We start from the raw sequence: 23,990 nt of genomic DNA, 5'->3' as shown, positions 1-23,990 counted from the left end.
GAGAGAGAGAGAGAGAGGAATGCAAAGGAACACGCATATTCGTGAACTTTACTTTGAGGACAGAAACTCGGAAGAGAAATTGTAACTGATAAGTATATACTGTTATGCTGTTTGTACAGAAAAACATGTTGTTGGTTGTTTGATGTAGCTTATTCTCATTGAAATGTAGCACGTCTGATATACATATTCTTGTAAAGAGTATTGTTCAGCGAATTGTATGTCTATTTTTTTGGCTTAGCAAATTCACTATTTATTATTCCCTCCGTCCCACAATATAAGATCGTTATTCAAACTATGTTAGCTTCAAAAATGATCTTATATTCTGGGACGGAGGGAGCACATCTCAATCTTATCCACTGTTCTTGAATTTTCAAGAAGTTGCGTGTCAGTGAGATCCGTGGAACTATCTCTGTAGTCCGTTGATTTTCCAGGATGATGTGTTATGAATTAAAGGGCATGGCCATACTCCCAATGCAGAATCATCAATCATATTCGTTAACTAGCAATAAAAAAAACAACGCAGCTGGTGAATAGGATTACAGGAGGACTAGATCAAACCAAATCGAATCAAGAGAAGTAAATAAACCTAGAGATATATGGAAGGGATGTCTTTACTACCGTTGAAATGTGCGGAGGGGTTATTCTTTTGGCCCTTCATATTTGTCACTGGTGCCATTTGGTAGCGTCACTTGAGCATCCATATTTAGTTATATACCTGAATCATTAATATAATTGACAGAGACTGATTCACTTCATTTCACTTCTTTTTTTGAGATGGAGGTAAAAGAATTCTTTGCAGCAAGGAGAAGGCCAGCGTCACCAACTCCACCTGAAATGTGCGTACAGGCTGTAAAATGATTATCTCGTACACTCGGCCCAGGACTCCAGGTCGCTACTGGGCTGATTTGTTCTGTTTTTTTAGGGACTTCTCTGTTTATCTTACTGAGTGAATAGGCCTTGTACAATAATCCCGTGGGCTGGAGCCCGAAAAAATTGGGGGCCCTTTACGGTTACAGCTGGTAGAGTTGCTCAGGCCGCGCTCTACTAGTGTTATTTGAGCTTCGACCAATGTGAAAGTTTTAATTTGGGGTCCTTCACAAAAATAAGCAGCACACGTAATTGGTCCAGGTGAGGCATTTTTTGTAGTGCTGACCCATTAGCATTTGGAATTTTACTTTGTGAAACATTAGCAGTAGGATTTGGAGGCACATATCATCGAGCATGTACGTATTTATTTTTTTGACGGGTAGAAGAGAGCTTATATTAAATGGGGATTGACCAGTGTTACAATCGCTTTCACAGAGTGGAATATGAGATGGCACACTCGCCGGAAGAAAGAGAGCTTACAATTGGTTCTACTGCATGCTGCCAATGGGCTACAGGATTGCTCTCTCTAGCAATCTTTCTTATAGAACATGACTCAAACTCGGTAGTTGCTTGAATAGCATCTTGCTAAATCACCCGCCATTTAGATCTATTGATGTCATGGTAGTTGATAGTTGTGACCACTGCGGCACAGTTAGACTCAACAATGATAGGCCCCGTGAAGATTTGACTCATCAAGCCAACTGCAGCTATCCCAGCATTAGCCTCAGCCTCCCCGTGACCGACTGCTGTTCACGTATATACGATTTGCTAACATCCTGATCCCTCTAATTCCAATGTATCTACATAGGTAAATGCTTGTAGCCGGCAGACCGGCCAAAGATTCGGCCGGTCGCGCACGGAGCGTTCGATCAGATCAAATTGAACGTCCTCACGTGTCCTGCAAGCTGAGCTGTAGCCGCGCTGTCCTCTCCTCCTCTCGACCTTATCCCTTCGCGAGAGCCGCCAGCCACACTTTTCCCCGCCTGCGCTCTTCTCTGTTTCTCTGATCCCTCTCCCTCCATCGGTGCTCTCCATGTCCATCCTCCTCTCACCCGTCTCTCTCCTCCTCCATCTCCTCCAAGTGCTGCTACAGAGCAGGAGCTTCCGGAATCGGCTACAAAGCGACGGTGCGGCGGTCGCGAAGCCGGCACTGCGAGATGCCGTCGGCAGGTGCTGCAAGATATCAGAATCGACCGTGGAAGTGAAGCTGCATCGGCTGCCTTTTTGTCTGCTGGAAACAGCTACGGGAGATGCTGCATCCGTGTGCGCCATGTGCTAGAACCGGCATGTGAGGAAGCTGGAACGAAGAGGGCTTCACGCGACTGCCTTTTGCTGGAAACGGCCACCAAAATTGCTGGAACCGGCCACCACATTTGCTGGAACCGACGCTCAAGTGTGACCGGAATGCTGCAACCCGCTACGATGAATGCTGGAACCGGTGTCAAAATTTGCTGGAACCGGCATTTTCCTCGTCGACGACCACAAGCATGACGTGAACTTGTTTTTGCTCCAACCGCAGAGCGCAAAAGCTACAACCGGCGGATAGTTTTGCTGGGACCGGCAGCAGAGAATGCTACATCCGACATCTGAAAAAGCTTCAACTGGGAGACGACGAACAAACGATGGTGAGTGGCCGCGACGGCAACTGCGAGCAGGCCGGAGATGGGGATGACGACAACAAGCGAAGTCTGAAACCTTGGTCCATCAAAGCTGCAACCGTGGGCAGCAGAGCTGCATACTGTGGCGTCTAGGGGGCAATTTTTGCTTCGACCTGGACGAGGGGAGCTGCATCTAGCCTACGTCCCAGCGCGGCGAGCGGCGGCGAACGGCGATGAGCGGAGGCGCAGTGGTGGTTCGAGGCCGCGGGGGCGTGGAGGTACGTGAGCGCGGTGGCGTATTTGTTTTTTCCCCTCGCTCGTGGCCACGAACTGCAAGAAAGAGACGACCGAGTCCACGTGCAATCATGTGGGTCGGAGGGCAGGTGATCTAACGGATGCGGGGCGACCGGCCGAACCTAGCGCCGGTCCGCCGGCGCCTAGCATCGCCCACATATCTCTCAAGTTCTTACTGATCACGTACGTGTATGTGGTTGCCAACTACCTTACTTGCTAACATATATAGTCTGGTGACTGGTGAGGATGAATGAACAATATATAGTCCGGTGACTGGTGAGGATGTAATGGTCTGTGTAAAGGGGGAGATGGTCACTTGACATTACTCACGTGTCACAGTTGGTGGAGTATTCATTCTTGTCTCCCTGAGATGAATATTGCATCCACAGATTGCATCGCATGCTCATACTCCCAACACAGAATCATGAATCCTCTTTTATCACTTGCAAAACAAAGTGCACACAGGGAATAGGATTACAGGTGGACTGACCTTTTTGGTACTGGCAATGAGAGGAGACCAACAGACTAGTCCGTCACCGACTCCTCTCCTATCTCATGTTGGAAAATTAGGCAAGTTCATGATTAATTCCAGTAAATAATTCATGACTGGATAGAAATTAGGATGCAACAATCTAGCAAACTAGAAGAGCAACAAATTATGTACAGCAGCATCGTCCACAAAATAGCAACTTCAAAGAGAGACATGAACATATCACAATTGACGTCAGTGGCGAAGCCAGTGTATAGACTGTGTAGTCAAATGACTACATAGCTTTATGGAAAAAGTATCATATATAAGCACGAATCATGCAAAAAATAATACAAAATTTGTAGAAATACATATATCTTGACTACACAAGATTGAGTTGACTACGCATGATTAAAATCCTGGCACTGCCACTGATTGACGTACTGTTCGATAGTTGCAGCAGGAGAGACCGTGTTGATGATGATGTTGGCGATGATATGTTGTTGACGACGAGGAAGACGACAATAAGTAGCACTCCCCGTCTTCGACGGAAGGATGACGAACTTGAGCAGTCGCGTAGAGCACTTCCCAAAAACCTAATTCGTCCTTTCCCGATGCAGGATCGCAAAGACGAACGGTTCCGGAGACCCGCTCTCCTGCATGCACGTCGACGTTCAACCATGGCGGCGCAAGGTGTTTTCGGTACATCTTTGGCAGCAGCCGATAGTAGTATATATATTAGGACCAGCGGCAGTATTGTGTCGCGATCACAATCAAAAACCAACTTGTTTGCTAAGTCATATACTTGCCGAACAAGAAATCATTAACTTGTCTGCCAAGACATCTATACCTATACTAATCCTAGACTCTGAAGAAATTCCAATGCTAATAAGATAATATGAGCCATTAATCTTGTGTGACCAAGTTATTATGGTTTAGATTAACAGATCTATCTATTTTATATTTATTTTTTATTGAAGGCCAACTCCACGTTAATCCTAAAAGAAGAAACAAATTTTCCATGCGATTTTTTTTAGAAATGGAGGAGGACCCCCGGCTTCTGCATCTGGATGATGCATGCAGCCATTTTATTAATTATTCACACAAGACCTTGCGAAGTCATACAACAGTAAGACTGAAGCCACCGTCTAGGCAACAAATTGTCGCTACTCCTATCCAATTGATAAAGGGATGCTGATAGTCTGGGCCTAATACCAAACAGACCTCGCACCCAAACCTAAACATCTAAGACCTGAGGTCCCAACCAGTACGTCTGCCGGGTATGGGCACCCACCAGTCCGGCATGCTCCTCAATTAGGACGCCTGCCGGGTATGAGGCCGTCGCAGCCACCTGCCTCCAATCCATCTTCAGAGTTGTACTGCTGCATCAACCTTGCCCGGTCTAGCTACTCCCGACGCCACCACGACTCCAGACAGCGCCGAACTCCAGCGCGTGTCCATTGCCACACATCTGACGCCAAACCTCCGCTGCTCCATGCCATCAAGAACCTCCACCATGAATATGTAGAAAGAAACACTGCTCCACCGAAGAAGTCAACCGCTAGTCCATCGAGCCCGACTGCATCTCCAAGAATGCCGCCCCCAAGGAGGTAACGACATGAATGCCGCCCCCAAGGAGGTAACGACATGAATGCCGCTGTCATCCGATCAACTGATCTAGGGTTTCCCCGGAGGTATTGGGTGGGTTTGGGAGTTTCATCTCGATGATGCCTTCGTGAAGGAAACGATGATAAGGGCATCGTCATCACCAGCTCCGGCCAACGACCGAATACCAGGTTTTCACCCGGATCCGTCCTAAGGAATCCGCCCGACAACCTGTGCACTATCTCGACCGCCTTCAAAGCACCAGATCTAGCCACCTAGATCCGACGACCAACCACAACAGCAGTGCCACCGTAGGATCCCTGGCGCACCGGCCACTGCCAGGGTGTGCCACCACTTGAGCCTGGGAGGAGGGCTCTCACCCCCACCTCGCCAAACCGTGAGAGCCGCCGAGATGGATCCCGCGCGCTCGTCACCGTCTCTGATCCGAACCAATCCGCAACCTGATCTCCGTCACAAATCCGCATTGGACAGGGATTGCACCACAACATGTCGTCGCAGGAAGCCCGAGCTTCACCCGCCGCCACCATCCACGGCCGCCAGCCCGAGATCTAGACAGAACATCGACGCTCCCACCGGCCTTATTCCGCCGCCGCTGACCCGCCAAGCCGCCGGCCCATGCGCAGCCAGCCGGCCGACCCACTCCGACGAGAAGAAGGCCACCACCAGCAAGCCTATGGCCGGCGCCCCAGACATCCTCGTGTTGCAGATCAAGTCCAGGAGCAGCGCCCCAGATGGCGATTGAGATCGGTAGCAAAACGAATCAGCCCGACCGAGTCAAGGCCGGATCTGCCGTTACTGGTGCCGTCCTCCACCGCCGCCGCCGCACCACATCCATGTTGCCGCCGATCTGCGCCACCGCCGCCGATCTGGCCGGAAAGGAGCGCCGCCGCCCAACCAGATCGAGATCCGAGGAGAAACCCGCCGCCGCCGCCACGCCACAAGGGCTTTGCCTTGTGACGCCCCGGGCGACGGCGGCGGAGGGGAGAGGAGGTGAGGCGCGGCTGTAGGAGGAGGGCAGGCGCTCCCCGGTGCGGGGCGGCGCCGCCGCACGGGGGAGGTTGGGGGCTTTCCAAAAATGGGAGAGATTTTCACTTCCCGGCCTCTGCACTAACTAGGGATGCATACGACCATTTTAGTATGAGTACTAAGATAAACATGGTCCTCAGAATTTTTTTAAATGAGTATCAAGATATTTCCTGATGAGAGGTTCCACCACACACCAAGCTTGATCCTCAATAAATAGGGGAAAACCCCTGTGCATCACCAGTCAATTCTAGGAATTGAACTCGGGTCGCTAGGCCGCACAACCGCATGCCCAACCACTGAGCCAAGGCTCTCTTTGCAATTGTCCATGGGATTTGGGTGTTAGCTTTGTACAACCGTTGGATGAGATACCACAGCGAGTCCTCCCACGCCATCCCACTTCCCACGCACATGTCTCCTCTTTCCTTGCGTTATGGGGAAACAAATTCTGTTTCTTCATCAATAATCTCGAGCACGCCTCGCCACTTCCCTGTACGTTCATGCAACCTTGGCTTTCCAGTGCCTCACCCCTTGGACTCTTCGTTGATCCGCCCTCGCTGTCTTTCCTCCATTTGCCACGCCACATGCCTGGTCAATGTGTTTCTGTAGGAAATGAGCCCAAACATGAAAGAATATCATCACATAGAAGGAACCAAATGTGGGAGCAAATACAAGGCAAAAGGAGGCACATGAAGGGAAATAGAGCAGAAGACGGCACATGGGTACAAGCGCACCCTCTCATACCAGTGGTCGTACCGCTCGCCGTCGGCACTAGGGGCGACCAACCATTGACACTTCATAAAAGAAGCCACAGCTAATTCGCATCAGAGGAGAGAATTCGTCTAAAGAGAGAACCAAAAGCCAACCACAGTCCCTATACGCCGCCAATCTCATCTCATCTTCATAGTCATCATCACCAGTTCACCACAACCATCTCTCTCATTTTTTCTTCCAACGGCATCTCTCTCCAAGTTAGTCATATTTGTAATCGGTGATTCACGGTTCCCTCCCCCCTCCTCCCGCGACGCGCGTCTCGGGAGAAACCCTAGTGCCGCCGCCGCCGGGACCCCCCTCCTCCTCCCCTTCTCCCCTTCCCCGCTGCCGCCTGCGAGCTCGGCCCGGCGAAGCCCGGTCAGCTCCGGCCGTGGGGGGGGGGGCGTCTTTCCCACTCCATGGGTCGCATTTGGCGCGGTACAGCGTGGCCAGCAGAGGTGCGGCGCGAGTAGGGGGCACGGCGGCGTGGCATCCGGGCACGGGGCGGCGACGACCTGGTCAGGTCCTCGCGCGGGCGGCTCTGCGGTGGCGGAGGTGGCTGCGGTGTTGCTTGCGGCTGCGTTTGGGCGCGCCCAGATCTGGCGGCGGCTGCACCGTGGGTGGCGCGGGCTTAGCGGCGGCCTGGGTGGCTCGGCGCGCGGGGGAGCTCGGCGGGCGGTGGCTCGGGTCGCCGTTGCACCTTGTCGTTCGGTTGTATGGATGCTGGTGGTGGGTGGTGGCCGCTGGTGAGGTCTTGTCCAGCCACGGCGCCGGTCCGAGTGAGGCTCCAATCCAGCCCCTGCTGAGCTTGCATATGTCTCGGCATAGGGCTGGACCTTTCCCAATGATGGCCACTGTTGAGGGATGGATCCTAGGTCGGGTGGGCCATGGAACCATCCTTGCCTCCTGTCATGTGGCGCACCGGAGAGCTCGTCCTTGCACGACCTCGTAGGACGGGGCGGTGGCGGCCGAGTGCGGCCGGCCCAGCGGTGGGCCTCGGACCTGGGGGCCGTCTAGGGGCTGGGAAGGAGGTGCCTTTCCCGTATGTCTCTTTGCGGGTCATCGCGGCAAGCTTCGGTTGGGGATGATGTTGGGGCCATGGGTGTCGGGGCGGCGGCCCTGGAGGTGGGAGGTGTGGGCTCATGGGTGGAGCTCATGGCTCGAGTGTGAGCTCGCTGCCATGACCGTGCGGGCGGTGTGGTGGTCAGGGTGCGACATCCGGAGGGGTGGGTGCGGTGGGCCTGGATTGTTGTGCCTCAGCTCGGTGGCTTTGAGGACTTCTCGGGGTGAGAACCTGCTTTGGCTCTGCCAAGCCGACGGCGACATCGCCTATGGGTGTCGCCTCCTTCTTGAAGGCGTCGTTGCGGCTCCTCTACATGCCCCGATTGCTCCGAGGGAAACCTTGATCGTGGGATCGGGCGGTGTCGATGCTCCTGTGTCGTGCCCTTCTTGAAGGCACCGCCTTGGAGTGTTCTAGTTGTCGTGCACAGCTTTCTCTTCACGGTGAACCGGTTGAGGTCTTCGGAGACTCCAAGTGGTGCTCTCTATGCCTACATGTAGTTGCTTGGAGTGGATGGGGTGATCTAGTTGTTCTTATAAACCCTTCTATCTTTGCCTTGAGTGTGTGTGTTGTGGGGGTGAGTTGTTTGTGTCGGTTTGTATGGTGATCATTGCTTTGTACGGTACATCACTATCGTTAACATTGTAAGACATATTACAGATAGATCATAAGTTTCTCTCTCAAAAAAAAACCCTAGGTTCCGAGTTTTCATTGTTTGCCGAATGTTTTTTCTATGGTATTTGGGTGACGACTATTTGTCGAGTGCCCACAATAAGGTCATCGACAAAGATCGAAACCTTCGACTTTTTTTAACACTGACATACACTCACCTCTATAAACGCACGATTGCAAAACCTACCCCTATGAGCACCTCCTATAGACTGAGCTGGCCGGCACATTATCTTGGGATCGACAAAATAGTCACAGATGCCTTTGTAGTTGATGGGAATATCTCCTCCCATTGAACCCACAAGACCGAAAAATCTGAAGTAAATCCAAAAAAAATGTAAGCACCAATATCGAAGTCTAGGACTTTGTAGCATCTTTTTGGCGGCTGCTAGGCGTCATCCGCCTGCAAATCTCGTAATTAGCATCCTGCAAGACAGCCCTTGGATTTAATTATGCGCGGCCGTCGGATTCAAGCCACGTGTTCACCCTCCCTACGAAGATCCCGTTGTCCTTCCCCGCGTTGCTGCAACGGTTTTCGTGTAAGCAAAATCCCCACCTCCTCTGCAGCTCCTCTGCACCCGCCCGAGGCCAGGGCGAGGAGGAGATCCACGCCGCCAACGCAGCGTTGCCTCTACCACAGCCGCCGCCAACGCCGCACCGGCTCTACCATCGCCGCAGACGACGCAGCATCGCCTCAGCCTCGCCGCCGTCGACGCATCAACGCCCCCGTACACCTTCCAACGCCATGGCAGCTCACCACATAGTTCGATCTATGTTGTCGGCCGCCATGGATCGAAGCTCCGGTGCTCCATCGAGCAGCATGCAGGCCAGATCGGCCCCGATTCTCGCCGGCGAGCCGATTCGCCGGTCTGCAGCTGCAAGGGAGCTCCGCAATCCTCCTGTGTTCTCTGATGAAGCATCCCGGGCAAGCTCCTCAGAAGCTTGGGTAAGTTCCAAGATACTTGCTGGCATGAAGCATGATGTTGTTTTGATTCTGCCATGTTCATAATTTTGTATCTCTCTGATCACTGTCCTCAGAAAAAAATACAGTATCAATTGCAGCATGTCTCCTTATGTTAACTTTCCAATTTCAGTTTAATAACTGCTCCAGCAATGTGCAGGGGAACAACTGAAAACTGTGTATACTTGCCCTTACACTTTCAGTTTTTTTTAAATGCAGCAAAAAAATGTTCAGGAGGGAGTCAACTGAAACCATGTATAATTTGCTCCTTGCAGTTTCAGTTTAAGATTTGCAAAAACAGAAAATGTGCAACATGTGTGGTGAATGCTCCTAACAAAGTACAAAATCAAAGTTGAAAAAAAATCCCCAATATGAGCTTATTTGTAAGGCTAATGCTGCATTTCTTGTGAAAAAAATGAAGCACTAGTTCTATTTGACTATGTTGCATGCTTTAAGCAGTTGATCCTTTTGGACAAAGTTCCTTCACTAGAAAAATGTTAGATAGAAGATGTTGCATCTAGTAGGAAAAGCCAATTTGTATTACAAAACCCCAAAATCAACTTTATTACTTTGCTTGTAGCACTGTGATCATTGTATTAGAAGATGTTGAAGCATTTTATTTAGTATCATGGGTGTGAAACAAATATGATGTTGCTTTCACTGACAAATGGATTTTATTAGAAGATGAAACAAATCTGATGTAAATACATGTTTTATGCTAGAAGCACTAGTTTCTTGCACATTCTACCTTTTCTTACTGACAATGTGATAACTTTTTTCTGTAACAACAAAAAATAGGTTGTTGGTGCTGGAGTTGGTGATGATGAGAGCTACATTATGGCGCAAATGTCTGCTGCTAATGGGGTCAGTATGGAAGGGATGATTAATGCTGCTGATGGCAACAAGATATGGATGATGCAGATGATGATGCGATATCATCGCAACCACTTGTTCCATATGTGGGCACGACCTTTGAATCAGTTGACGATGCAAGGAAATTATACAACACATATGCTTTCAGGCACAGGTTTGGAAGCAGAACATCTGCTTCAAAAAACAGTCAGGCGAGAGGACCCACAAAGCTAATTAGCAGGACTTTCACATGTGTTCATGCACGACCTGATGGAAGCAAAAGTGAATCTGATAGCACTGCAGATAGTATTGCAACAGAGTCGAGCAACACTAGCAAACGCCCTGGACTTTGGATGAACATGGCTGACACAAGAAAAAGGAATAGGTTGCAACGTCACGATTGCAAGGCTCACATGATCGTTGGACTCCGAGATAACCGATGGACCGTCACATGCTTTACAGAAGACCATACACATACTCTGCTGAAACAGGAAGAGAAGGTTAGGTTTTACCGGTCTCATTGAAAGATCCCACGAGAAGACCTCCAAATGATAAGGACGTTGCATGAACGCAACTTGTCAACCTCAGATTGCATGGGAATCCTTGGAGATTGTCACGGAGGTGATCAGAGGCGCCTTGGATATGTCAAAAGAGATGTTTCAAATGCACGGTCCGAGATGCGGCAAACCATGGCATTTCAGGACATGGCCATGACAGTCTAATACTTTGAGAGGCGGCAAGCTGAAAGCCCACAATTCTTCTATGCAACACAAGTGAATAAGGAGACAAATGTTGTAGAAGCATTGTTTTGGGTGGATGGAAGGACAAGAGCACTATACCCGAAGTACAAGGACTATGTCTTTTTTGATACAACCTTTTGCACGAACAAATACAACATGCCTTTTGCTCCGATCGTTGGCATCAACAACCATCTTCAGACTATTGTCCTAGGTTGTGCATTGCTTCCAAATGAGCAAATTGAAACCTTCAAGTGGGTCTTTCGGCAATGGTTGCTTGCGATGAACAACGAGTACCCAACAAACCTTATGACCGACCAGTGCAAAGCAATGGAAACTGCAATTTCTGTTGTGTTCCCTCACACAGTCCATAGGTGTTGCAAGTGGCATGTACAACGGAAGGCGCGTGAGAAACTTGGGAGGTTGCTTACAAGGGATTCAATTTTTGAGAAAGCTTTCTACGAATGCATCAATGAATCCGAGACAGTGGATGAATTTGAAAAAACATGGCAGCACATGCTGCATTGCTTCGAGTACACAGAGAGTAGGAACTTACAGAACATGTGGGAATGCCGTCAGACATGGGCTCCTGCGTACTTCAAGAATGATTTCTTCCCTTTCACAAGCACAACCGGGCGATCAGAAGGGCTGAATTCTTATTTCAAGACGTTAGTGCATCCACAAAACTCGGTTTTTACATTTGTAAGGCAGTATGAACTACTACAAGAAACAATGCTAGACCGTGAAGATAATGCCGCTTTCACTGGAGAAACGACAACAGCACCACTATGGGGAAAATACAAGATAGAGAGTCAAGTTGTTAACTTCTACACACGCAGCGTCTTTGGCAAGTTCCAAGAGCAAGTGGCAGCATCTACAGCTTATATAATCAACCAAGTGCCGAATCTTGAGAAGGAAGGTATCATGTTTGAGCTTTACTCAAACTTGTATGATAATCCAAAGTTGTACCCTGTGCATGCTGTTTAGAGGAGTGGCTGTACTCATGTAGCTGCACTTACTTTGAGATGAATGGTGTGCTTTGCTCACACATCATAAGGGTGATGATACAAATTAATGTGCAAGAAATTCCAAGTAGATACATGCTGGAAAGGTGGTCCGAAGCAGCTACGACAAACATGGACACCTCTGGGAGGTTCCTTGAGTTTGGACTACCAGAAACGAACACTCTCAAGTACAACTCACTGTGCAGAGATATGAATGCATTGGCAGCAGAAGCATGCTCAGTTGATCCAGCTTACAACTTCCTGACAGATGTAATAAAGCAGCTCTGGCCCATAATTGCTTCGATGAAAACGATCAAATGTCCAGGGAAGAGGTGGTGCAGCAGCAGCAACCCCCTCAAGCAAGTGCATTTAATGCTGCAACTGGAGCAAACCAACAATCATCAGCACCACTTCAAAATCCTGCTCGTGTGTCGAAGCAAGGTCGGCCAACAGAGCGAGCAAAAAGAAAAAAGACATTGTTGGAGCAGCGAGAAGATGAGCATAAGAAGAAGCTTCAGAAAGAAGCCAAGAAAGAAAGCAAGAAAAAAGCCAAGAAAGAAAGCACGAAAGAAGACAATGTGGAGTCGTCAAGCAAGCCAAAACCTAGGAGGAAAGTTACTTGTTCATTTTGCAGTGAAGAAGAACACACTATCAAAACCTGCAAATCATTCCTCGAGTACAAGGCTATGATGGCTGCTAACCTCACAACAAAATGTCAGTTTTGCTCCGAGGAAGGCCATACAATACAGTCTTGCATTCAGTTTCAAGATGCGATGGCGAAAGTGGAGCAACATGCTCAATAGTTAGTTTTTACTTCTGTAGTTGAATTCAAAGTACAAGAAAACAGTAGCAGTAACTTGAAAAGCTTATTTTCGAAGAAGACATATTTGTACTATGCGCACGTACTGAATTTTGTTTGAACTTCACATGGATCATTTTGGAGTGGGGAGTGAAGAGGAATGAAACATTGATATTATGTTTGATATTATGTTTATATACAATTTCCAGTTATTATGTTTATATTTTGGAGGGGGAGCAATACATAAATTTTAACTTTACATAGATCATTGTGCTAAAAAAAAGTTTATATTGCTGCTGCAAAAAGTAGGAGTGAAAAAGAAATGAAACATTGATATTATGTTTGCACTAAAAAATCATCGCGGTCATGGAGGTACAACATTAACTTCAAGAACCAGAACAAAGGCTGATCTTCTAGCATGTTGTCTTAAATCATATGCAGTAATTTCATTTTCCCAACTTTGATTAGCGAAATCCCCAACCATATTCTAGTGGCTGCACATACTTGCTGTAGTCCTGTGAAATGGTACTTGTGCGCGTTCGTACCACTGACATTGCCATGGCTGGAAGTTCTGTTCCAACTCAGTAATGCTGCTATGAAAACATTGCAAATGGCTGACTAAAGAGGAATAGATACAACTTATATAGATTACAAGTATCACCAGCAGTACACAAACTGGAAAGCTCGAAAGATGGATCAGCCGAAGCTTGTCTAACGACAGCGTCAAAGAACGTTGCCAGGCAACAGAAAACTACCACTTACTGATGATAAAAAATGTTCATTAGGCATTCTTTTAGAGCCTCTCCCAGGATTGGCAAAAAAGAAAATACACAATTTTCAGTTATTAAAAAAGTGTGTTTCTCAAAATGTACTGATTGCTCAGAAGCATTCGACTAAAAAATAGGTTGATTGCTTCAAGTAGTAGGACATACAAGCCGAAAAAATACTTCTTCCAGCAACTATCACAAGCTGATCCTTTCGAAAAAAGTCAATGTTTCATGAGCAGTTTTCTTTCCAGTAATTCCTCAAACGTATGATTGTCATAAAAATTATGATGCCAACAAGATGCTAGAAAACACACATGAAACAAAAAGATTTGCTTTACATGAAGTTTCATTTGACATAAAAGATAACATGACACACTACTGGCAAGCTACATTCCTAGGATTATCAAGTTGCATCTTCAAAACGCTGCTGCGGTCGCCTTCTTGAATGCCTTCTTGAATGCACTACGATTCACCTACTTCAACACACTGTGATTTCCTTATGCACATCATGAGGGCAGATCTTGTTCAGCGGATGGGAAAACAGCTTCGAAGCAATCGTCTTCCGCACATCAAGCATATTTTGCTTCATAAGAAAAAATGGTAAAAAAAGAGTGCAAAAGTATATCAGACACGCAACACATGCAAAAAGTACCCCCCAAAAACATGATTATGAATTTTTACCTTCTTAAAATCTTTCATCCTAATGCCATCAAAATTTTCCAAGTACAGAGTTGCAAAAAGTCCATAATCAAAGCTATTTTGTGATGCCATACAGAAAAATGTGTAGAAGATGGTTAAGATGGGTACAAAAAAGGACACGAAAGAACTACTATTATGGAGGGTGATGTTCATCGAAGCTTACTGAGTTGCCTGTTGTGGGTAGTCAAGCAGCGGCCAGTCGGATTTGAAAGAAGATAGGTCCACTGTGAAAGCTGGCTCTTCTGAAGCAATCCTCTTGAAATTGGTAAACTAGAACAAATAGCAAAACATCAGCAAAAAAAGTTACAGGTGCTTTGTAAACCAACAAGTAAAAATGGAAGAAAAATTGCTACCACCACTAAAACTACAGGTTACTGCTCTCTTTTTACATTAAATGAAACATTAATGAAACAAAGAAAACTACAAATAAAAGGATGAGATGTCACTTGCCTGATTCCTTGCAGTAATATCCAGTTTTCCATTATCCAATGAGTCAAACAAGTTAAACTCCTTGTGCAAGAGGTTAATGACACAAACAATCCAGTGGCCATCGCGGACAATGGTGAAGTAAAGCTAGAAAAAGCAGTAAATACAAGATAGAAGTGAATAAACTTGAAAGCAGCAAAAACTGAAGGAAACACATAAATTGATATAAAAAAGTGTTGGGTGCAGTCTTACTAGGTCAAAAACAGAAATCTGAAAATTTTGGCACGCCCTCCTCAGCTCTTTTGCACAAACACTTGGATCAAATACTTCGTGGACAGAGAGTTGAAGCTGCAGCACATGTGGACGCAGCAAACACAAAATTAAGAAAAGGATGAATAGATATCTGCTGTAGTAGGGTATACACAAAAAAAACTCTAGAAAAAGTGATAGCAATAAAAAGGATAGAAAGTAGATGGGAACTAACACTCATTAAAACAGAGAAAGCAAATTTCTTCTGCTCATTTGAAGACGACAACTGTTCAATGTTGAAGCTTTCAATGAATAATGACATGACTTCACTACAAATATGAGCACGTGGCTTCAACGACTTCTAGAAGTTCGTGTATGTAATGTGGAAATCACCAATCCTAATGAAAGGAGGCCTGCAAAGAATAAGGAAGAAAACCATAGTAGTGAGGCCGTTTGACAAAAATGAAAAATGTATTAATACAAGATAACAAAAATGTTGGAAGCAAAATTCAGAAAAAGATGCCACTTACTCAACTTCCCCTCTCTTCATCTTCTTCATCTTGTACCTCTTCATGACATAGTGTTGGTACATTGCTTCCGTGTTCGAATCTGTCTTTATTTTCTTGTACTTTGCTCCGGCTGACAGTGGACTCCCTACTCTTTTCTTGCTCTTGAGTTTGTTCTCATCCTTCCTCTTCAACTTCTCCTCTTCAAGGTTGGGGCTTGGTTCCATGCTGCTAACTAGAACAACTGGCTCTTCTTGTGGCTTTGATGGTCCATCTGAAAAAAAGCCAGTAGAAAAATGATTTTACAGAAAAATGTTGCGATGAGAGTTTTGTTCAAAGATATACATGGCAGAGCATACCTGCAGCCCCACTTGATAATGGAGCCGTGGAGATTGGTGTGACATCGTACACAGGAGCTTCTACTCCTCTTGATATTGCAGCCTGAGGAGTGACATCAAAAACACCACAAGACTTTGGTGTTGTGGCAGTGTTGCCATGAGTTGGAGCATTGGACTTTGGATCTTGACTTTGGACACTAATCCACCACTCGTACTCCTCGGTGCCCTCTTGGAACAGGCACATTGACGGCGCATCACTCCAATCTCCAGCCACGCTAGTGTGCACAGAGTCATTGCGCTCGATGAATTGGTCGCCATGCTCAATATCTTCACCACTAGACACTTTCTCCCTTGCATTCTCAAAACACTGTGCAGGGGGCTCACTGACAACAAAACTAGTTCGTGTGCCCATCTCAACCACATTGCCGCCATTAGACTCATGATCAATGCCGGTTGCATGGTTGCTTCGAGCTCCTTCACCCGGCTCAACCACCTTGTCTGTTGTTGGCTCATCTGCAGCTTTCCTGATATAGCTTTCGTTGGCACATCCATGCTGATCTGACTTGTCTACATCATTGCTGCGAGGGGGTGGCACATCAAAACTAACATCCGTTGCTCCCTGATAACTTCGCCAAGCAGCGTCCACATCTTTGAGGAGTTTCCCCAAATGCTTGCAATGTATTGCTTGCAACACTTGCCCAAAAGAGCTTAGAGCCCCTTTTAACTCTGAAGAATAATGTTTTGTTTGCTTGTCGTAGATTGCAGCCAGATGTGGTGGTAGCTGAAAAATTTGTGGAACAAATGATGGTCATCAGTATTGAAGCAACTTAACATATAATGGAACTAGAAGAAAGCAAATAGAAAGAAAATAGAAAGGTATTTAATAAAAATAAAGAACAGAAATAAAAACACAAAAAGAATAAGGAATAACCTCACCTCAAGCTCTACACCGAATGGTCCTGGGTTTTGAAGCCAATCATCCAGTGAACCGCACACATCTTCGTCTGAGCTTTTGCCATGTTCCGTTGGATTGTTACCACCTTCCGTAGGATTCTCTTCCTCAGCCACATCAGCTTGGTTGTCATTAAACTTGACATTTTCAGCCCCACAATCTTCAGTATGAACACAATCCGGGCTGTCCGAAACCAGCTGATCTTGATCAACTTCACTCCTGTTGCCTACCGGGCCTTCGGCAGGAAATGTTGTGTACGGTGTCTCCGATAGAGGGCGAAACTACATGACACAAAGTAAAAAGAAAACAAAAAAGAATTAAAACCATTAGTACACAAACAACAGAAAAAATAAGGAAAACACAAAAATGGGAAGAAACAATAATGCAATGGATGAGGAAGGTAAAAACACACAAAACTTACACGACACTTCCCGAATGAAGCTTTGCCCAAAGATAGCTTGTTCTTGTCAAATTCCAATACAAGATCAAAGTCCGTCTGATGTACGAAGCAAGCCCTTGGAAGAGAATAATTCAGCTGGTGCTCATTGATGGCAGCTTGAGGGAATATCAAATGGTCCATGTAAATAACCTGAATAAGAAAGACAAGAAATAATTTCTCAGACACAAAAAAGATAAAATGTGATTATGACAAACAAAGACATGTTGCGATAGATAGAAACAATCTAACAAGAAAAGAAAGTACTCCCTCCGTCCGGAAATACTTGTCTTCAAAATGAATGAAAATGGATGTATCTAGATGTATTTTAGTTGTAGATACATCCATTTTCATTCATTTTGAAGACAAGTATTTTCGGACGGAGGGAGTATACCGCAAGCATAGGGAAACAACCCCCAACCCAGAATGAAGAAGTAGCTTGTGATTTTATCTTGTCCTGACACTTCTTGACATCCCTCATTGCAACACTTAAAACATGCTCATCCCAAGCGAATTCAGCAACCTTGTCCATTTCTTCAAGGCTTTTCAAGTACTCTAGGGGCACCATGTTTCCAGTGCTTGGAGTTAAAACGGTTGCAAGCGCCAAGAGCACCCATGATCTCTTCATAGTATCGCCATCATCATTCCTTGCTCGATGAAGCACATTCACTGTATGCGCAATTGGAGCCCTGCCATTCTTATGATAAATGTTGCGTAGCTCACACTGCTCGTGTCTCTTGAAAAGCTCAACTGGTTGGTTGCCTGATGGGATATTGAAAACCTTCTTCACCATGTCTCTAGTAAACACAATCACCTTAGTCCGACTCAGCCTGAAAACCCACAAATAAAAATGTATTCATTGGTTACTAACAAAAACATAACCTAAGAAAGAAAAGAAAGTATATGTTGCAGACATGCATTATGCAGGAGAAAAAAAAGAAATGAGGTGGGTGCAATACCTGAGCTCACGCTTTTCAGTGTCAATGTTCATAGTTAACCACTCCATCAGATCAGGTGGCGCTTTGAAATGAGAAATGGTCATCAGATCACCAAAGTAATTTTCATTTATGTAGCTCCTCTTGGTGGGATTAAGTTTTGTCTTCGCAACTTCACGCAAACGTTTTGCTGCAAAACGTTGACTGAATGCAGTACCAGACTCCATTACTTCTTCGTCTGACATGTAGCTACAGAAAATTACATGAAGCAAAAACACTATAAGATGGAAAAAATCTTGTATATATGTAGAAATAAAACAAACAATAAGACACTGGCTGCACTGACTTTCATCTAAAACAACCTAATTTAAACAACAAAATGCATCTAAACAAACAAAAAAATGCAGCATAAACCTAATCTTTACTGACCAGATAGCATCATCACAAATTAGACCACTGAGAAATCTAGTCATCCAACTCTGAAAATCTCAACACCTACGACTACAACCCTGACCCCTACATCTAAAATCTCAACTATAAACCCTCCACTTTCAGCTAGACCCATCTACAAAGCTAGGTACACCCTCCTCTTTTAGCTAGATTATTATCCATATTATTATTTCAATTCTCAAGTATGTATATTGGCATAGTATGCTGGTATTTTGGAAGTTTATAGTTAAATAGGTGGTTTGCAGCAATATTCATCACATTTTGCAAGTTTATTGTTAAAAATGTGGTTTGCAGCAAGTAAGTTGTAGAGAACAGACTTCATTCACCAGAGAGAAGTGTGATGAATATTGCTTGCATGATCGCTCTCTCGTACGCTTTGGGAGAGATGTTTTTCATGCAACAGAAGGCGTGGTCATTTGACACTCATGTTGTGTTAATATTTGTTACATGTTCTACAGACTCTTGAACTCGCTGCCAGACGAAGCTCCATGTCCAACTCTAAAAATCTCATCACCTATCACTACAACCTTGTCCCCTACCTCTAAAATCACAAGTATAAACCCTAGCTACAACATGGAACCAAATTAATCTGATGTACACAACAAAACCTAGGTGAAATGGGGATGAATTTGGGGACCTGGAGGGAGTAACGGCTCAACTGAAACCAAATTAATCTATGATATGCATTCGGCCCGGATCTACTCGTCCAGCGCTGGGAACCACTGGGAATTAAGCTCTGAAGGGAGATCAATCAGGCGGGGGAGAAAAATGCTGCGAATTGCAGGCCACCATACCTCTCGTCCGCCGCCGCAAAAACAGGGGGGTCGTGTAGCTCGGCGCCGTGGCGGACGATGCTCGGCGCCGCCCGACGATGCTCGCCGCCGGTCGTCCCGGCAGCATCCAGTCCCCCCGCCACCGCCACGATCCTGGATCTCGGACTCGCCTGCGCCGTCGTCAGAGCTAAAGATGGGGATGTGGATGGAAAACGATGGAAGCAGACAGGGGCACCGAGCTAACGGGGGTGGAAGCAAAAAAAAAATCACCTGGGGCACGCGCGTCCACACACCTGGAAAGAACGCGTCCGCACCGTCCGATGCCGCGCGATCCGACGGCGCGCGAGACGGTTGCTCAGCCGGCTGCGTGCATCCGGCTGCGAATAAGCGTTTTCCCATCTTTTTTAGCATAGAACCCTCGTCATTTTAGCCCGTAGTGAATGCGTGAAGCCGGTTTTCTTTAATCTTATTTTCACTTCTGTTTTTATTTTTTTATCTTCTTCTTCACCAAAGCGTGTAGTGTGTACACGTACAAAATATCGTCAAACAATCACAAGTTCACACTAGTAATTACTGGTGTGTACACGTCACAACTAGTGATTAGTCAAAACTCAAAACTGAGAAAGCTCTCGATCTCCGGTCTTCTGTTCATAGGCTGCATGCAACGCGTCGTTACCGAGGAGTAGAAAAAGACATCCCAAGGGAGGGAGGAGGGGGTTACATCGCCCAACGCCAAACACACAAGACACACACCACCGCGCCATGGCCATGGGATCGCGCGACCCGCCGGTGACGACCCAAGTGAGCGTCGGAGGCTTTGACCGCAGCGTCTCGGCGCGTAGCATCGCCGGCTTCCTGGAGTACATGGGTATCGGCCAGGTCTGGCGATGCCGCGTCAAGAGCTCCTGGACCCCGCCGGTCTCCTACCCCGACTTCCTCCTTCCTGCAACGTCGGTGCTCCGTTATGCGCCGTTGCCGCCCTACCTCCGAGCGCCCCCGCACGCGTTCGTCCACTTTGCGCACCCGCAGGCTGTGCGCCGCGCGACCGACGCGGCGGCGAGATCCGAGCTTCTGCTGCACGGGAGGCCGCTACGCATCGTCGCCGCCGCCGCGTCCTGTCGCGGCAGCATCAACCCGTTCCGCTTCCCCGACGCACGCCTGGAGGTTGGCGCACTCCCGGCGCCGGACACCTTCCTCGCCGCCTGGGAAGGACCTTCTCAGGGGCTCGAGTTCTCGGTCGACCCGTTCGACGCATGCTGCCGGCTGGTCTTCGCCCGTGACACGGCGTTCATACATCCCCCGTCACAGTACAACCACGGCAAGGCCTCCGTCGTCATGCGCTGCGACGTAAAGCTCGAGTTCCCCGTGCGTGACACCGCCGAGGTACAGGTACGGGTGTACCGGAGCGACTGCGCGCTGCTCATCGGGCTGTCGGCCTCGCCCCTGGTGAACTACCGCACGGCAGACGGCGATGACATCCATGCGGCGGTGTCGTTTGACATGCCGGACGACGATGACCCGTGGATACGGACCAGTGATTTCACGGTGAGCGGCGCTATCGGGCGGTGCTGGGTGTACATGATCAAGATCTCGCCACGTAGATTGATGAAAATGGACCGCGCACTAGCGTACCTGGAGCAGCAAGGGGTGGCGATCATGGACTTCCGTTCATGGTACTCAGTGCCGAGGCTCAATGTACGTGTCGAGCTTCCAGTCATGCAGGAGCCAATGCAGCAGCAGCAACTCTTCTTCTGCGTACAGAAGGCCGAGGGGCTCACGTTCCCGGTTTTGTTCCTCGTGAATGCATTGGTGCACAAGGGGATCATTAACCAGCACCAGCTCACGCCGGATTTCCTCGGCTTGCTGAGGGAAAGAGACGACCATGACACTGTGGCCGCGTTGAAGGACTTCTGGGGGGATAAGCTGCCAGTGTTCGATGCATGCCAGAGGCTAACGAAAGCCCTAGACAGAGTTAGCCCTAAACTTCTCCGGTGTGGGAAGGACATGAGTCACAATCACACTGTTGAGGTGCGGCGTCTGGTGATCACACCCAGCAGGGCCTACTGCTTGCCACCAGAAGAAGAGCTTTCCAACCGACTGCTACGGCATTACCATCATGTGGCCGATCGGTTCCTGAGAGTAACATTCATGGACGAGGCGATGCAGTCACTCAACAACAACACACTAAACTTTTACGCGGCGCCGATCCTCCAGGAGTTGATGTCACACTCATTTAAGCAGAAGACCACTGTGCACATGAGGGTCAGGACGTTCATGACATCAGGGTTCCACATGTGTGGAAGAAAGTACTCCCTGCTCGCCTTCTCGCCGAACCAGCTCAGGGATAGATCTGCGTGGTTCTTCGCCGAGGACGGCAACACGACGGTGGAGAGCATCAGGCAGTGGATGGGACGGTTCACGTGCAGAAACGTAGCCAAGCACGCCGCTCGGATGGGGCAGTGCTTCTCATCATCATATGCCACTGTCACGGTTCAGCCGCATGAGGTGAACGAGAATCTCGAGGACATTGAGCGAAATGGCTACACTTTCTCGGACGGAGTCGGCAAGATTGCGCCGGAACTTGCAATGGAGGTCACCAAGAGGCTGCAGCTCACGGCCGACACTCCACCATCTGCTTACCAGATCAGGTTTGGTGGCTACAAGGGCGTGATAGCAGTGTGGCAGCGAGATAGTGAAGGCCAAGCATGAAGAAATTCGACTCTGATCATAAGGTGATAGAGGTGCTTGCCTGGACAAGGTTCCAGCCAGGGTTCTTGAACCGCCAAATAATAGTGCTTCTCTCGTCGCTGGGCGTCTCCGATGCCGTCTTTTGGCGGATGCAGAAGAGCATGGTGGGTAATCTTGAAAAGATTTTGACTGACAGCGACGCAGCCTTTGAGATAACAAGGAGATCATGTAGTCCTGAGAATGCAAACACGGCGGCACTAATGCTGAGTGCCGGCTTTGGCCCCGGAACTGAGCCACACTTGCGGGCCATGCTCTTGGCCATCAGATCTGCACAACTTCATGATCTTCTGGAGAAAACAAGGATCTTCGTGCCAAAAGGCAGGTGGTTGATTGGCTGCCTCGACGAGCTTGGGATCCTCAAATATGGACAGTGCTTCATCCGTGCCTCGGCTCCGTTGCTCGATCCATGTTTGGTCAAGCATGGTACAAAGATCATTGTTGGCACTGTAGTAGTTGCACTCGAAGCAGTCGATGTGCCTGAGCTGCGCCACATGGTTGATTGTTTGGTCTTTCCACAAAATGGCGAGAGGCCACATCCAGATGAAGCATCAGGGAGTGATCTTGATGGTGATATATACTTCGTCACATGGGATGACAAACTTATACCTCCGAGAAAAAAGAGCTGGAAACCGATGGATTACTCCCCACCGGAAGTGAAATTACTACCACGTGAAGTATCTCAACATGTAAGTAGTGAAACCCATGACATTTTCCCCTTAGATATGTGTGTTATATGATATCTTCATTGCTCTTAATATTTGTTATTTGCTGTGCCGTTATCCATGCTGCATGTACCAAACTCGTACCATGCATGTTCAATTCATGGTTTGATTAATGTCAACCTTAACCACATGCCTGTTCAAATATAGTTTTAGGAGTCTGATCAAAGTATAAGCTCAGCAAAAGTTTATCAGCATCTTGGCAATCGTTCTCACATGACTTGCATCTGAATTTCGTCTAGTTTCTGCATATGGCTTCCTTGTTTTGTGGATAAATACTTTTTGTAGTTATTCGTTGCATTAGTAAATTAACATATCATATTTCTAACAGGACACAGTTGGTTTCTTCTTGGAGAACATGGTGAGTGACAATCTTGGTATGATCTCCAATGCTCATGTTGTTCATGCTGATCTTAGTGATTTTGGAGCTATGGATGAGAAGTGCATTCACTTAGCTGAACTAGCAGCAACTGCTGTAGACTTCCCCAAAACAGGCAAATTTGTGGCGATGCCATCGTATCTTCGACCAAAAATCTACCCTGACTTTCTGTTAAAGGAAGATTCAAGATCATATAAATCCGAGAAGATTCTTGGAAGACTTTATCGGTCAATCCAAGAAGATTCCAGTGGTAATTGGGATTCTGACGAAGCTTGGACCCTACATGATCTGCCTTATGACAATGATCTAGAAGTTGCCGGTGCATCAGATTTCCTTGCGAGTGCATGGCAGTGCAAGTGCTCATATGATAGGCAGCTGAACTCACTGCTTAATCAATACGGCGTTCGCACCGAAGCTGAACTTGTGACAGGGCACATCTGGTCCCTTCCCAGGAACAACAGCAGAAAGCTAGTGGATGTAAAGGACAGGGTCAAGAATGCGTACAATGCGTTCCAGAAGGAGTATCGGTCTGTCTTTGAAAGCCTTACATCAGATGAGGTTGAGATCTCCGATGACGATGTGAAGAATCTGTTCTACGAAATGAAGGCCTCTGCGTGGTACCAGGTAACGTATCACCCCAAATGGACTGAGAAGTCGAGGGCCTTATTGGATCCAGATGATGAAGAAGGAATGCCGGTGAGGCTTAGTTTTGCATGGATCGCGGTCGATTACTTGGTGCGGATAATGCTAAGGTGCCATGGAGAAATGGAAGTTGGAGGACGAAGGCCAGCTGGAAGGCTGGCGGCCTACATTTCTGAGAGAATATGAGGACCGACCTTGATGCAAGATTGCAGCAAGACCACTCTGCCATTTTATCTTAGTATGCCTAGTATTGCTCAGT

General features: G+C 47.4%; 2 pseudogenes; both read left to right on the top strand.

Moving 5' to 3' along the window:
• Window positions 1-10,228: 10,228 nt before the first annotated feature.
• Window positions 10,229-12,716, top strand: LOC119284123 (annotated as a pseudogene).
• Window positions 12,717-20,092: 7,376 nt separating this feature from the next.
• LOC119289759 lies at window positions 20,093-23,917 on the top strand (annotated as a pseudogene).
• The last annotated feature ends 73 nt before the right edge of the window (window positions 23,918-23,990 follow it).

The sequence above is a fragment of the Triticum dicoccoides genome, chromosome 4A, assembly GCF_002162155.2.
Source record: "Triticum dicoccoides isolate Atlit2015 ecotype Zavitan chromosome 4A, WEW_v2.0, whole genome shotgun sequence".
NCBI classification, from domain to species: Eukaryota; Viridiplantae; Streptophyta; class Magnoliopsida; order Poales; family Poaceae; genus Triticum; species Triticum dicoccoides.
Note: the sequence above shows the minus strand (reverse complement) of the source record. Positions and strands in the feature narration are given on the sequence as shown.